Source organism: Tursiops truncatus, chromosome X, assembly GCF_011762595.2.
Source record: "Tursiops truncatus isolate mTurTru1 chromosome X, mTurTru1.mat.Y, whole genome shotgun sequence".
Classification (NCBI taxonomy): domain Eukaryota; kingdom Metazoa; phylum Chordata; class Mammalia; order Artiodactyla; family Delphinidae; genus Tursiops; species Tursiops truncatus.
This window is the reverse complement of record NC_047055.1, coordinates 78,714,029-78,720,028: the sequence shown is the minus strand read 5'-3', so window position 1 is coordinate 78,720,028 and position 6,000 is coordinate 78,714,029. Positions and strand designations below refer to the sequence as shown.

The window sequence follows — 6,000 nt, the reverse complement described above, 5'->3', positions numbered from 1 at the left end:
AAATCAGCTCCAGTAGAGCTGGGGAGGGAAGTGGGAATGTGAACAGCCTCAGGCTAAAACACCATAGATTCCCACTGTTCTTACCCAAGGTTCAATAAGTTTTCTTAAATACTTCTTAATTTATTATTTAATTTTGATCTATTTCCAGAATCCTGAAATGGTTGTTTTTGACAAATTTGTACAGTTGTATCATTGTTTTGGGGGGAGACAATTAGCTGAACCCCTCATTCTGCCATTCCTGAAGTCCTGCTTAATTTATGTTTTATAAGATCATTCTGATAGCAATGGAAGATCACTTGGGTGGAGGGAAAACTAGTGGTCAGGAGTAGAGGATTTTACTCAGTAGTAGTTTGTAATCTATAAACAGGAATAGCAAATAGAGATAGTTGGGTTGATTTGTGGGTGGGGATTGGCAGGATAGGTATGGTGGAAAATCAAGGGGATAGGAGAATTGAGAGCGCTGGTTACTGTCATTGAAGTCCCACTGTCCATGGAATCTTTCCTAGGTAGAGAAGGAAGTGAAGTCCAAAGGGACATTGAGGCCTTGGAGAATAGGTAAGAGGGTTGATGAATCAAAGGCCTTGGGAAAGTTGAAGGGTAAATTCAAATAGTGTAAGATGTAGGACAGGTAGAAAAATGGGTAGTTCTGAGTGTGGACTCTGGTTTTGGAGGTAGAGCCATTCCAGGTGGCACTACAGAAATGGATGACTGAAATGGAGTTGAGCTGAAGAAATTAAAATAGGATATGTCATAGAGCTGCGAAGTTTGGATGTTAGATCATCAAGGGGGGATAGTGAAGGCTTTCAGGATGAAAAGGGGAAAGAAAACCGTTGGTACCAAAGTCCTCAGTGAGTGTCAGGGAGAGATCTGGAAGTTGACATTTAACATTAACAGGATGATAAAACTGAGTAGTATAAATTTTGAAGAAAGAAGGGCTGTTGAGAGAAGATGTTAAAATAATACTTTGGGGATCCAGCGAACAAGACATGAGAAGATGCTAACTTGGTCTTGACTTATGTGGAAGGATGAATAAAGGAAAATGAGTAGCTTCCAATTATGAACTTTGCAAGGGAAACCGAATTTTGGATACCCAGAGTTAAGGAGAAGAGATAGAGATTGAATGGATGAACAAGACCAAAAGCAAGAAGGTTTTAGGAAATGGTGGATAGTTCTTTTTTTTGCTTAAGCATAGGTGTAATTAGGAGTATATTAGAAGATAATATTGGAATCTATGTGGTTAGTTTGAATCTAAAATATAACTAGGGTTATTTTTAAAATATTAGTTAGATGGTACACTAAGGAAACTTTTTGAAATTATTTTGTTTAGATCTTAGGGAAATTCTGGAACTGGTATTGGTAGCTGGGAAACAATTTGACAGCATTGGAATATTTTGACTGTGACAAATGTGAACTGGTGTAGGTTTGATAAGTTATTAATGCCACCATTGGAATTGAAGGTGACTGTAAATCATAATTTTGATAGGAATGTATCCAGTAGACTGATGAGTTTAGGTGTTTTGTAATTAGAAAATTGAAGCTGTAGGGCTTCCCTGGTTGCACAGTGGTTAAGAATACACCTGCCAATGCAGGGGACACAGTTTCGAGCCCTGGTCCAGGAAGATCCCACATACCATGGAGTCACTAAGCCTATGCGCCACAACTACTGAGCCTGCGAGCCGAGAGCCTGTGCTCTGCAACAAGAGAAGGCCCCACTCACCGCAACTAGAGAAAGCCCGTGCGCAGCAACGAAGACTCAGCACAGCCAAAAATAAATACATTTGAAAAAAAAAGTTTGCCGTCTATCAAAGAAAAAGATTGGAGCTTTAAAAATGTATTGACTTTTTGAGAGTCATGTACCACAATGTTCATTGCATCTCTATTTACAATAGCCAGGACATGGAAGCAACCTAAGTGTCCATCAACAGATGAATGGATAAAGAAGATGTGGCACATATATACAATAGAATATTACTCAGCCCTAAAAAGAAACGAAACTGAGTTATTTGTAGTGAGGTGGATAGACCTAGAGTCTGTCATACAGAGTGAAGTAAGTCAGAAAGAGAAAAACAAATACAGTATGCTAACACATATATATGGAATCTAAAAAAAAAAAATTGGTCATGAAGAACCTAGGGGCAAGACGGGAATAAAGACACAGACCTATTAGAGAATGGACTTGAGGACACAGGGAGGGGGAAGGGTAAGCTGGGACAAAGTGAGAGAGTGGCATGGACATATATACACTACCAAATGTAAAACTGATAGCTAGTGGGAAGCAGCCGCATAGCACAGGGAGATCAGCTCGATGCTTTGTGACCACCTAGAGAGGTGGGATAGGGAGGGTAGGAGGGAGGGAGATGCAAGAGGGAAGAGATATGGGAACATATGTATATGTATAACTGATTCACTTTGTTATAAAGCAGAAACTAACACACCACTGTAAAGCAATTATACTCCAATAAAGATGTAAAAAAAATGTATTGACTTTTTGGAATAATCTATTCTTTTCCAGAACCATATGTAATTCACTATATATAGAAGACTGTGTAGGATCTGCTTTAGTGTGAGGATTTTGATCTCAGTTGCCCTGACTAACTCTATTTGATGTGATTGTGTCTATGTATAAGAAACATAGGAGCGTAGGAGGAGAGAAAATGTAAAGCAAAAATGAGACTGAATTGTAGATGTAGAGCTCCAGCTATGAAAACTTTAAGAAGATTAACTGCTGTGATGGTAATCTGGTGTATTTTCAATTCTAGCTATCCTTTGTTATGAACTGAAAGAACATTGAAATAATTGGATACTGAGGTGCATAATTGCTGGCAATGGGATGGAGGAGGGGAGTTGGTTAGCTGGCAAGAAGCCTTATAGCTGTTTTTATATTAATACTGTGTATTTGGCATTGGTTGATAACAGCAGAAAAATTATTTATGATTATGCTGGGGACTTGTTTTATTGATTCTACTCTGTAATAATATGAAAGAGTTTAATGGTTACTCTTATAGATGTAATATTTCTCTTTTTTTGTCATTCCAGTAGCCATCAGGAAAGAGATCACAGAAAAGCGATTGCCTGTACAGTCCTCTTCATCATTTGTGACCTGGGATATTGAGCTCTTGGGCTGTCAGAATTCCAGTTCATGAGGCAATCTATGTCATTCTGGTCTAGCCAGGTGAGTAGTCCCTATGGACTAATTCCTTGTTCTCTGAAAAGAACAAGAAAGAAAAAAAGCAAAGGAGGGGAGTATGGAAAAATCTAGATATGAATCTTAGGCCCTAGAGTAGAAGTTAAGCCTTGGGCCATAAGCAGCAAAACAGATGGAGATGACCCTGGGGGTTATGTACAAGTTCACTAGAGTGGTATTCATGAAAAAAACGCTGGGAGAATTACGTCTGTTTTGAGACCTGGCTTGACTTCAAGAATGAAGAAACTTAGATTGAACTGCAATAAAAATACCTATGAAGGCAAGGTTAAATAGGAAGGAAGTATGCTTTGAAGTTAAGATGGATAGAAGTTTAATTTTAATGAAGTATCTTTTTCTTTCTTTCTTTTTATACCAATATTTTATTTTTTTGTTTGTTTTTTAAAATTTTTATTTTATATTGGACTATAGTTGATTTACAATGTTGTGTTAGTTTCAGGTGTACAGTAAAATGATTCAGTTATGAAGTATCTTTTTCTAAAGAAACATCAGCTCTCTATAGATGATAATCATATTTTAAAGATTTCTTTAATATTTAATAGTTAAGAGAATGAATCCCAGCTCTTTCACTTACTAGCTATGTGATCATGGGAAAATTGGTTAACCTTCTCAAACTTCAGTTTCTTTACCTATCAAATAGATTATTTATACTTACATGGTTATTGTACGAATTAAATGAAAAAATATATAAAGCATAAACATGATGCCTAGCACATACATAGAGCTCAATATACAGTCACTATTATCAGGCGTTGGAAAGGAGAGTATATGAGATGGAAGTTCAATACTGTGATAAATGATTCTTCACAGGTAGGCATGCAATCAGTTATTTCTTGTCAACAGTTTGCAGCAAGAAGTTTCAGGGTCAGAACATCTTGGAGATCAGGCTAGTGGGTGCTAATTAGGCCAGTTTGAAGGAAGGTAGCTTCCTTTGTTTCCTGAGTTTGTAACAAATTAGGTGTTCTACACTTTCCTTCCAGAACAGTGCTTTTAACATTAGTATTTTTAGTTAGATTTGTCATTAGTGTTTTTAATATTTTTGTTTGTTTGACTTAGATCTTGAATTTTGGGGAAGATGGCAAAATGAAGGACAGGTCAGGTAGATAGACCATGCTAGTTGAAAACAGAGAAGATGGTAAGAGTATAAAAGGTAAAGATTTCTCCATAGTTAGTACAGATCACCTTTTGGATTGAACTCATTAGGTCACTTGTCTGGGTAGAGTGAAACAGAATGCCTGGAGTTGAAGTGCCACAGGGAGTCTAAAACAGAGGTCCTAATGAGGCTCTCTGGCCAGCCTATTCAAGTTAAGGAGGAGGAGTTAGGCTTCTCAGTCTAGATAGCAAAGGAGGACATGGACTGTGCTTTTTATGGACCTAGTTTTGCTAGGCCTAAAAAGGAGCCATGCAAGAGAAAGTATAAAGGTACAGGATTTTTTGTGTTGTTATTTCACGTTCTATTTGAAGAGTCTCTGATTTAAATTTGTTTTTCTTTTTAAATATCCTTTATTTTTAGAGCAGTTTTATGTTCACAGCAAAACTGAGCTATAAGTACTGAGAGTTCCTGTGTACCTCCTGACCCCATGCATGCACAGCCTCCCCCACAATCAACATTCTGCCCCAGAGTGGTGCATTTCTTATAATCAATGAACCTGCAATGACACATTATTATCACCCAAAGTCCATAGTTTATATTAGGGTTCATTCCTGGTATTGTACATTCAGTGGGTTTTGACAAATGTGTATGATGACATATAGCCACCATTATAGTATCATACAGAATAGTTCCACCACCCTAAAAATTTTCTGTGTTCTTCCTATTTATCCCTCTCTCCTAACCCCTGGCAACCACTGGTCTTTTTACTGTTTCTATAGTTTTGATCTGATTTTTAAAAATAGCTTTATTGAGGTCTAATTCACACACCACAGAAGTCACCCATTTAAAGTGTACAATCCAATGTATAATTTAGTATATTGATCTTTTCAAAGAACCAGCTTTTAGTTTCATTGATTTTTCTCTACTGATTTCTATTTTCAGTTTCATTGATTTCTGCTCTCATTCTTATTATTTCTTTTCTTCTGCTTACTTAGAATTTAACTTGCTCTTCTTTTTCTAGTTTCCTAGGGTGGAAACTTAGATTACTGATTTTAGATTGTTCTTCTTTCATGCATTTGATGCTATGACTTTCTCTCTAAGCACTGCTTTTGTGGTATCCCACACATTTTGATAAGTTATGTTTTCTTTTTTTTTAAGATTTATTATTTATTTATTTATTTATTTATTTATTTATTTATTTTTGGCTGTGTTGTGTCTTAGTTGCGGCACACAGGATCTTCATTGAGGCACTCAGGATCTTTTGTTGTGGCGCGTGGGCTTCTCTCTAGTTGTGGCGTGCGGGTTTTCTCTTCTCTAGTTGTGGCATGCAGGCTCCAGGGCGCATGGTGTCTGTAGTTGTGGTGTGCAGGTTCTAGAGTGTGTGGGCTCTGTAGTTTGCAGCAGATGGCCTCTCTAGTTGAGGTGCATGAGCTCAGTAGTTGTGGCACGTGGGCTTAGTTGCCCCGCGGCATGTGGGACCTTAGTTCCCTGACCAGGGATCGAACCCACATCCCCTGCATTGTAAGGTGGATTCTTTACCTCTGGACCACCAGGGAAATCCCCAAGTTATGTTTTCATTTTCATCTAGTCAAAATATTTTTAAATTTCTCTTGAGATTTCTCCTTTGACCCATGTATTATTTAGAAGTGTGTTGTTTAATCTCCATATATTTGGGGATTTTTTTCAGTCATCTTTCTGTTATGAT

At 37.5% G+C, this 6,000-nt stretch overlaps 1 long non-coding RNA gene across 1 annotated transcript in view; it reads left to right on the top strand.

The window, feature by feature from the left end:
* Nucleotides 1-3,063: 3,063 nt before the first annotated feature.
* Nucleotides 3,064-6,000, top strand: part of LOC141277644 (uncharacterized) — a 45,569-nt gene continuing 42,632 nt past the window's right edge. Inside the window, exon 1 of the long non-coding RNA XR_012329375.1 lies at nucleotides 3,064-3,172. This is a non-coding gene — a long non-coding RNA (uncharacterized lncRNA). The remainder of the gene's footprint in view (nucleotides 3,173-6,000) is intronic.